We start from the raw sequence: 11202 nt of genomic DNA on the forward strand, positions 1-11202 counted from the left end.
TGGCGCAGATCTGGAGGCACAGGAGATGCTGGATAGAGACAGGGGGAGGAGGGTCTGGGAGGACGGTGGCCGCTATAATGATTGATTATTGCGCACAGTCCCGAACGCGGGAGGGTAGTAATTGAATGCGTTTCTCTTATTCCCGCGATGCGGGCCGCGCATAATGCCAGTTATTAGCGGTCATTTCTGTGCTTATTACCGGAGTCACGAAGGCGGCCCGAATTAACAAGTGTGTACCGACGAGCGGGCCAATTATTGGGGAATGCGGTTGGCCGGCGTGGGCAGGCGCTGCGGTGCGCTGGGCTGCGCTGGCTCAGTCTGGGCGGGCGCGGTGCAGGCGCTCGACCCGGAGGGTCGCCGCTCGGTGCCAGCCGAGGGCGGGGAAATTTTCCCTGTCCGCAATGGTACCCTGAAGTGGGGCTTTACTAGTGGAACTGCTTCTCATTGATAGTCAAATTGCCGGGAAAAGAACCTGTACCTTGAAGAGATTAGGAGTTTCTATTTTGTTTATTTTTTTTTCAATTAGTTCAAACAGTTGGAGAGATTAAAACACAACGTTTTGCAAGTAAAATTTGTAAACAGCTTTTGAAGTTGCTCAGCAACAGTCTTACAATAATTTTTAAATCAACTCTCCCCCATTTGACTGTATTGTTAGTCAATACAGTCAAAAGGCGGGATGTTCATTTAGAAACAAAATTGATGATGATGATTGTGATGAGTCCCATACTTCTTGGACAGAGCGTAGGTGAGCGATACGGAAGACCCGCACCGCCTTACTAGGCAAGGTCCTAGTGGAGGTGGTTTGCCATTGCCTTCCTCCGACCGTAATGATTATGAGTGATGATGATGATGATGAAGACGACACCCAGTTATCTCGAGGCGGGAGAAATCCCTGACCCCGCCTGGAATCGGACCCGGGACCCCATGCTCGGGAAGCGAAAACACTACCGCGGGACCACGAGCTGCGGACAGAAACAAAAATAGTGTTCGCTTAATTTTGTGTAGTCAAAACACTTTGAAGAAGTCGGATTTTGTTCAGTTTTCAGAAAATTTCACTTTTTTATGCTCCTGGTGCTTTGGCATCTATTTTCTTTTTCAAAGGATACAACATTCTGTACAAATGTGATTATTATAACTTTTTGTGCGATACAGTTCGTCAAACAACAACTATTGTTCAAACTTTGTGCAAAACGGTAAAATACCAAGTCTTTCAGCAATTTTGTTTCAGTTTCTGTTTATGTAGTAGAAATAAGTTATGTTACACACTGGAGTGAAATCTCGCCTTGCGGCATGACCAAATTGTAAGTATAGCATCGCTGCCATTACATTCAGTACCTACTGGCACAACACAATCACACTGACTGGGCTTCAGTCCGGAACCACGTTGCTGCTACGGCCGCAGTTTCGAATCCTACCTCGGGCACGGATGTCTGTGATGTCCTTACCTTAGTTAGGTTTAAGTAGTTCTAAGTGTAGGGGACTGATGACCTCAGATGCTAAGTCCCATAGTGCTCAGAGCCATTTGAACCATTTTGAACACTAAGTGATTTTTTTGGTGGCATATAAGACTAACTGCATACATGTGACGTACATGTCTTATAGTCGAATGACGTTAATCGTCAGCTGTAAAAAAAAGTGCGTAGGAACTGTTATTTAGCGGACAACATTGGATTTATCCCTTCGTGCCCGGATCGCGATTTTTTTGTGATTGTTTTCACAGCGCGCTCACAGCTATGAGCACGCTATAAAATTCGTAAATTAATGTAGTGGTTTCCATTCAGTATGTTTTTGTGATGTCGTGGTGCAGAAAATGAGTGCGTCTAACGTGATTTTGTATTTAATTTGCGTAACACATGTGGTGATTGATGAACGTGCTGTGAAAATGAAAGGAGTGAGCACACTTATCAGTGTTCAACGTAGGCAATCTGTTCAGACAAATTTTTTTGAGAAGTCTCAGAAACGACAGTGCATGAAACATGCTTCAAGAAGTACACTAACGAGCGAATGCTACCGGTCACCCTCCTACAACCTAAAGAATCAATAGGGCTGTCACGTCAGTCGCAGCAAAAAGGTAAGTTCAGTTTCACAGAGAAATCTTGATGACTTTTTAATATGCTATTAAAATTGCTGCATGTGAAACGGTTTTTTTTTTTTTTACAATATAATGAAACTGTGCTTGCAGTCTACAGTATTAGAACAAGATAAATTACGTGGTGATTAATTTGACGAACAAGTGGTGGATCGGTTTCAAACCACTCCGTCTACAGGCCACAAATGGCCCATCGGGACCATCCGACCGCCGTGTCGTGTGCAGCGATGGCGGAGCCTGAGCGTTGTAGGATAAGGTAAAGGCAGCCTCGCGCATATGTAGTATTGTTACATCAAGTCCCATGTAAATGTTTAAAAAAAAATCTGTTAATAATAATCGTTCTCATAAAAAGTAACTTTTGACATTCATCTCAATTTAAAGAATTCACTAATTTCTCCAATCCTTGGCCATCCCGATTATTGAAAAGAAAAATCAGTTCTTTCCTTTTATATAAGACGAATCTATCGGCCAGCATTGCACTTAGCTGCGCCAGGAAAATTTCTTACAGGAGCAGATATGCACGCGTTATCCGGCGACCTAATTAAGGTAAGATTTTTCAGCTTATTCAGAATGATGTATCAGGGCCATGACGCAGCATTGCTGACGTCCAAAATTTACCAGGTTAAATTGACTGTCAATTATTGAAAGGTTATAAGTGACCCACATTTTTTTTTTTTATTGAGAGATTAGTTACATTGTATTATTGATACTACGCAATTTTCCTGTTGGTAGGTTATACTGAATGTGAACGACATAATTATATTTTTTTACTGTTGAGAGGTTTAGGAATTTTTGTGTTTTGAGGTTACACTAAATGAGAATATTATTCATATTATTTTATTTTTGTGGAGAGGATACACTTGGTATTTTGTGGGGAGGTTACACTATATTATTTTATTTTGTGGGGAGGTTACAACGCCACTGCGAATACATTCCCAAACTCAGAAGAATGAGCGCGGACGAATGACGACTCGCCTCGCGTGGTAATTGAATGAGGCATCCAGACAATCGCATCCCGAAACAGCTTTATTTCGCTTCGCAGCCGGAGACGGCGCGCGCTCCTTTAAGCTGCTAACGCAAGCAGTAATTTTCCTCGGATAGCAGCTCGCTGCCGCCGATCGTTAAGCCGTAAGCGCCGACGCCACGTCGTCCGTCCAGAAGCGTTTAATTTCACGGCCGCTGGAGCCCCGCCGGAACGGCCGCAGATCGCCGGGCGGAATGACACGGCCCGCCGCTGGAGCTGGAGCGGTCACGGAGCGCTGGAGCGTTGGAGCGCTGGCGTGTGTGATCACTGCCGGGCGAGCGGTTCGGCTGTTCGGCTGTCGGGCAGCGCAGATTCCCACGGGCAGGGCAGCCCCGATCCCATCTCGTTAGCGCCGCCTCCCGGGACCGCTGTTTGCACTTACGAAACTTTAGTTGCCAATTAAGCATTAACTCGCCTCTCACGACGCCACCCGGCCCGGTGTTATCTTTAATTTCAGAAACAATGACGGGTTACCGAGGCGCGTTTATCTCCCTAATAAGAACTGTGTAAGAGGTGATATTTCCCTCGTCGCTAAGTGTTACTAGCCGGCTCCACAACTCCCGTCCGGTTTTTTACTCTTCTCTCCCACGCCATTTTACGCCATGTCAGGGAGGAGAGGAAAGCAACACGGTTTTGTACGCTAATGCGAAACACTTTTTCCGCTACAGCAGTTTCAGACTTAATGGGACTGTAATGTTCAGATACGGGGCGTTCAATTTTGAAGGTGTATCCTTCAGATGAACAGCATCTAATTCGATCCCGAACTAGACGTCCCGTTATCACTTCTTATTCACAGGCTCGTAATAGCTTTAAGGGCAAAATTACACCAATGGTACACAATTGCAGACGGAGTTTTTTTTGAGATTTTATTTCATTTTTATTTATTTGATAGCTGTTCCCGGCTCATTCTGCTTAAATGGGAAAGAAAAAAAGGGAAGCCGCACGTTTCCAATACGCATGGAAATTGCAGTCAGAGTTTTTTGAGATTTTATTTCATTTTTATTTATTTGATAGCTGGTCTCCCGGCTCATTCTGCTTAAATGGGAAAGAAAAAAAGAGAAACCGTACGTTTCTAATACCCCTCTATATCCACCTCCTCCTGTCCCCTCTCTCTTACCCTTTCTCTGTCCGTCTTTTTCTCCCCCTCTCTCTCCATCTTCTCCTGCCCCTCTCTCTAGCCTCTTTCTCTGTTCATCTTCTCCCCCGCGCTTCTATCTCCTCCTGTCCCCTCTGTGCATCTCCTTCTTCCGGCTTTCCCACTTTCTATGCCTATTTCCTAACGACCCTCTGCCATCTCCTCTCCCCACCCCATCTCGCTGACCCTGGGGTTCATTTTTACTGCAAATTGAGTTTCTGTAGTAGTATTCCAATCACAAGACCATAATCCACAAAGACCACTTTCCAGATTGGTAACAGCATTTCATTATACCGGGTGATCAAAAAGTCAGTATAAATTAGAAAACTTAATAAACCACGAAATAATGTAAATAGAGAGGTAAAAATTGACACACATGCTTGGAATGAGATGGGGTTTTATTAGAACCAAAATAAAAAAACACCCCATATTGCCAGACGCGTGACAGATCTCTTGTGCGCGTCGTTTGGTGATGATCGTGTGCTCAGCCGCCAGTTTCGTCATGCTTGGCCTCCCAGGTCCGCAGACCTCAGTCCGTGCGATTATTGGCTTTGGAGTTACCTGAAGTCGCAAATGTGTCGTGATCGACCGACATCTCTAGGGATGCTGAAAGACAACATCCGATGCCGATGCCTCACCATAACTCCGGACATGCTTTACAGTGCTGTTCACAACATTATTACTCGACTACAGCTATTGTTGAGGAATGATGTTGGACATATTGAGCATTTCCTGTAAAGAACATCATCTTTGCTTTGTCTTATTTTATTATGCTAATTATTGCTATTCTGATTAGATGAAGCGCCATCTGTTGGACATTTTTTAAACGTTTGCATTTTCTCGGTTCTAATAAAACCCCATGTCATTCCAAGCATGTGTGTCAATTTGTACCTCTCTATTTACATTACTCCGTGATTTATCTAGTTTTCAAATTTATATAAAAATACGCGTGTATTAGAATGCAACATTTTCTCAAAATTTCAAATCATTCGGTGAACGTTCTGAGCTTTACGGTCTGGTATAAAAGTGACCTTTCGAAGGAATCATCCCAGCATTTGCCTGAAGCGATTTAGGAAATCATGGGAATCTTAAATCAGGATGGCCAGACGCGGGTTTGAATCGTAGTCCTCCCCAATGCGAATACAGCCAGCTAACCACTGCACCACCTCGCTCGGTTTACAATTTCTACTTAAGAGAATATAGATTTGAAGTCCACTGTACTGATGACAAAAGGCGAGCGTTACACATAAAACTACTTGTATACCATGTGGTCAAAAGCATCCGGACAAACCCAAAAACACACGTTCTTCGTATTAGGTGCATTGTGCTGCCACCTACTGCCAGATACTGCATATCAGCGACCTCAGCAGTAATTAGACATCGTGAGAGAGCAGAATGGGGCGCTCCTCGGAACTCACGGACTTTGCACGTGGTCAGGTCTTTGGGTGTCACTTGTGTCATACGACTGTATGCGAGATTTCCACATTCCTAAACAGCCCTAGCTCCACAATTTCCGATGTGATAGTGAAGTGGAAACGTGAAGGGACCCGTACAGCATAAAAGATTACAGACCGACCTCGTCTGTTGACTGACAGAGACCGCCGACATTAAAGAGGTTCGTAATGTGTAATAGGCAGACATCTATCCAGACCATCACACAGAAATTCCAAACTGCATCAGGAAAGTTAGGCGGGAGATGAGAAAACTTGGGTTTCATTGTCGAGCGGCTGCTTACAAGCCACACATCACGCCGGTAAATGCCAAACGACGCCTCGATTTGTGTAAGGAAGACTGAACAATGGAAGAACAATGTGCGGAGTGACATCACGGTACACAATGTGGCGATCCGATGGCAGGTCGTGGGTATGGCGAATGCCCTGAGGACGTCATCTGCCAGCGTATGTAATGTCAACGGTAAAAAATCGGAGGCGATGGTGTTATGGTGTGGTCGTGTTTTTCATGGAAGGGCCTTACATCCCTTGTTGTTTTGCGTGGCACTATCACAGAACAGGCCTGTATTGATGTTTTAAGCACCTTCTTGCTTCCCACTGTTAAAGAGCGATTCGGGGATGGCGATTGCATCTTTCAACACGATCGAACATCTGTTCATAATGCACGGTCTGTGGCGGAGTGGTTACACGACAATAACATCCCCGCAATAGACTGGCCTGGGCAGAGTCCTGACCTAAATCCCGTAGAACACCTTTGGATATTTTGGAACGCCGACTTCGTGCCAGGCCTCACCGACCGACATCGATACCTCTCCCCAGTGCAGCACTCCGTGAAGAATGGGCTGCCATTCCCCAAGAAACCTTCCAGCACCTAATTGAATGTATGCCTACGAGAGTGGAAGCGGTCATCAAGGCTAAGAGTGCGCCAACACCATATTGAATTCCAGCATTACCGATGGAGGGCGCGACGATCCTGTAAGTCATTTTCAGCTAGGTGTTCGGTTACTTTTGATCACATCGTCTATATGAGTCCTTACGATAATCTATTTACTTGTCTTGTTTTTTTTCCTATTCTAATTCCTGAACTAAGTTTACAGCGTCTAGATACTACTGTTCCTTATCTTTACTTATTTCTAATATTGTTTCTCTACACGGTGTATTGGGGGTAATTTTCCGGTTTTCTTTACCAGCTGCTGCTACCAACGCCATTACAACAGCATATATTTCTGCTACGACAAAAAAGTACAACTGTTAAAAGTATAAAAAGGTGCTATATACGACAGTAACTGCTACTTCTGAAAACTATGTTACTGCTATTAACACTAATACTAACACTTCTACTACGATTCGTATGAAAACGCTGGGGGACTGACCGTCAGAGAACAGTTAAATAGCGTACTGTTTTATGCAGCTTCATTGCTTCTCTGCGTGTAGCCTCTATGTAAGTTCTGCACCTTATCGGCCATCCTATCTCGTACAGCAATATCCTGTTAGCTCCAGAAAGCATGGCGAAGGACCAGAGCCCTTCGCTTATCCTTCACACATTTTTCACGCTCTTCTTTGATACACTTGTAGCCACTTCCATTCACTACTGGCGCAATCGATTTTACTGCTATCGTGCTTCCTTCTTGTTACCTGGGGCTGCCTAGAGACCTTCTTCGTATCTTCTGCGGCGTCTGTTGTCCCACAGAGATTTGCGAGATAAGTAATAGTCGGAGCTGAATATTTAGTTTTCCTTGACATAAACGACTTGAGCTCGTAACATATTTATGAAGTGACGCACGCCACTCTCCGACCATATGTAATTACCGTTTATGAACATCATTTAAACTCTGAGATAATTAGCAAGTCGTGAAATGCATATCGGAAAGACAGATTAGAGGCCCTATGAGGAAGAGTGTTAGTTGCAGTTGACGAAATTATTGTCTCTATTGAGGTCGGAGTCGAGTGTGGCAGTGGAGTTATCTGGTCGCGTATAACAGCTAGGGGTGAAACCAAGTTACTTGTTGGATGATTTTACCGGCCGCCCGATTCCAATGTCATAGTTCTTAAGTAATTCAAAGAACGTCTACGGTCAATAGTGCGTAAATACCTAGATCATGCAGTACTAGAAGGAGGTGACATGAATCTGCCGAGTATAGATTGGGATAACTGTGGATTCATTGCGAGGGGTACAGAAATACTTACCAACACATTTTCTGAAAATTGTCTTCAACAGCTAGCTCGGCGGCTCACGCGATCTGGCAATATCTTAGACCTTGTAGCTACAAATAAGCCGGACCTTGGCGACAATGTCATAATAGAAACGGGAGTTAGCGATCATGATGTCACTATAGCAGCTATGATAATAACCCCCCCCCCCCCCAATGAAGCATAGACCTTGCCGTTGGTGGGGAGGCTTGCGTGCCTCACCGATATAAATAGCCGTACCGTGGGTGCAACCACAACGGAGGGGTATCTGTTGAGTGGCCAGACAAACGTGTGGTTCCTGAAGAGGGGCTGCAGCCTTTTCAGTAGTTGCAGGAGCAACAGTCTGGATGATTGACTGATCTGGCCTTGTAACAACTAACCAAAACGGCCTTGCTGTGCTGGTACTGCCAACGGCTGAAAGCAAGGGGAAACTACAGCCGTAATTTTTCCCGACGGCATGCAGCTTTACTGTATGGTTAACTGATGATGGCGTCCTCTTGGGTAAAATATTCCGGAGGTAAAATAGTCCCCCATTCGGAACTCCGAGCGGGGACTACTCAAGAAGCTGTCGTTATCAGTAGAAAGAAAACTGGCTTTCTACGGATCGGAGCGTGGAATGTTAGATCCCTTAATCGAGCAGGTAGGTTAGAAAATCTAAAAAGGGAAATGGATAGGTTAAAGTTAGATATAGTGGGAATTAGTGAAGTTCGGTGGCAGGAGGAACAAGACTTTTGGACAGGTGAATACAGGGCTATAAATACAAAATCAAATAGGTGTAATACAGTTGTTGTTGTTGTTGTCTTCAGTCCTGAGACTGGTTTGATGCAGCTCTCCATTCTACTCTATCCTGTGCAAGCTGCTTCATCTCCCAGTACTTACTGCAACCTACATCCTTCTGAATCTGCTTAGTGTACTCATCTCTCGGTCTCCCTCTACGATTTTTACCGTCCACGCTGCCCTCCAATGCTAAATTTGTGATCCCTTGATGCCTCAAAACATGTCCTACCAACCGATCCCTTCTTCTAGTCAAGTTGTGCCACAAACTTCTCTTCTCCCCAATCCTATTCAATACCTCCTCATTAGTTACGTGATCTATCCACCTTATCTTCAGTATTCTTCTGTAGCACCACATTTCGAAAGCTTCTACTCTCTTCTTGTCCAAACTAGTTATCGTCCATGTTTCACTTCCATACATGGCTACACTCCAAACAAATACTTTCAGAAACGACTTCCTGATACATAAATCTATATTCGATGTTAACAAATTTCTCTTCTTCAGAAACGCTTTCCTTGCCATTGCCAGTCTACATTTTATATCCTCTCTACTTCGACCATCATCAGTTATTTTACTTCCTAAATAGCAAAACTCCTTTACTACTTTAAGTGTCTCATTTCCTAATCTAATTCCCTCAGCATCACCAGATTTAATTTGACTACATTCCATTATCCTCGTTTTGCTTTTGTTAATGTTCATCTTATATCCTCCTTTCAAGACACTGTCCATTCCGTTCAACTGCTCTTCCAAGTCCTTTGCCGTCTCTGACAGAATTACAATGTCATCGGCGAACCTCAAAGTTTTTACTTCGTCTCCATGAATTTTAATACCTACTCCAAATTTTTCTTTTGTTTCCTTTACTGCTTGCTCAATATACAGATTGAATAACATCGGGGAGAGGCTACAACCCTGTCTCACTCCTTTCCCAACCACTGCTTCCCTTTCATGCCCCTCGACTCTTATTACTGCCATCTGGTTTCTGTACAAATTATAAATAGCCTTTCGCTCCCTGTATTTTACCCCTGTCACCTTTAGAATTTGAAAAAGAGTATTCCAGTCAACATTGTCAAAAGCTTTCTCTAAGTCTACAAATGCTAGAAACGTAGGTTTGCCTTTTCTTAATCTTTCTTCTAAGATAAGTCGTAAGGTCAGTATTGCCTCACGTGTTCCAACATTTCGACGGAATCCAAACTGATCCTCCCCGAGGTCTGCATCTACCAGTTTTTCCATTCGTCTGTAAAGAATTCGCGTTAGTATTTTGCAGCTGTGACTTATTAAACTGATAGTTCGGTAATTTTCACATCTGTCAGCACCTGCTTTCTTTGGGATTGGAATTATTATATTCTTCTTGAAGGCTGAGGGTATTTCGCCTGTCTCATACATCTTGCTCACCAGATGGTAGAGTTTTGTCATGACTGGCTCTCGCAAGGCCGTCAATAGTTCTAATGGAATGTTGTCTACTCCGGGGGCCTTGTTTCGACTCAGGTCTTTCAGTGCTCTGTCAAACTCTTCACGCAGTATCGTATCTCCCATTTCGTCTTCATCTACATCCTCTTCTATTTCCATAATATTGTCCTCAAGTACATCGCCCTTGTATAAACCTTCTATATACTCCTTCCACCTTTCTGCCTTCCCTTCTTTGCTTAGAACTGGGCTGCCATCTGAGCTCTTGATATTCATACACGTGGTTCTCTTCTCTCCAAAGGTCTCTTTAATTTTCCTGTAGGTAGTATCTATCTTACCCCTAGTGAGATAAGCTTCTACATCCTTACATTTGTCCTCTAGCCATCCCTGTTTAGCCATTTTGCACTTCCTGTCGATCTCATTTTTGAGACGTTTGTATTCCTTTTTGCCTGCTTCATTTACTGCATTTTTATATTTTCTCCTTTCATCAATTAAATTCAATATTTCTTCTGTTACCCAAGGATTTCTAGCAGCTCTCGTCTTTGTACCTACTTTATCCTCTGCTGCCTTCACTACTTCATCCCTCAGAGCTACCTATTCTTCTTCTACTGTATTTCTTTCCCCTATTCCTGTCAATTGTTCCCTTATGCTCTCTCTGAAACTCTGTACATCCTCTGGTTCTTTCAGTTTATCCAGGTCCCATCTCCTTAATTTCCCACATTTTTGCAGTTTCTTCAGTTTTAATCTACAGGTCATAACCAATAGATTGTGGTCAGAGTTCACATCTTCCCCTGGAAATGTCTTACAACTTAAAACCTGGTTCCAAAATCTCTGTCTTACCATTATATAATCTATCTGATACCTTTTAGTATCTCCAGGGTTCTTCCACGTATACAACCTTCTTTCATGATTCTTAAACCAAGTGTTAGCTATGATTAAGTTGTGCTCTGTGCAAAATTCTACTAGGCGGCTTCCTCTTTCATTTCTTAGCCCCAATCCATATTCACCTACTATGTTTCCTTCTCTCCCTTTTCCTACACTCGAATTCCAGTCACCCATTACTATTAAATTTTCGTCTCCCTTCACTATCTGAATAATTTCTTTTATTTCATCGTACATTTCTTCAATTTCTTC

This window comes from Schistocerca gregaria, chromosome 3 (assembly GCF_023897955.1).
Source record: "Schistocerca gregaria isolate iqSchGreg1 chromosome 3, iqSchGreg1.2, whole genome shotgun sequence".
Lineage (NCBI taxonomy): Eukaryota > Metazoa > Arthropoda > Insecta > Orthoptera > Acrididae > Schistocerca > Schistocerca gregaria.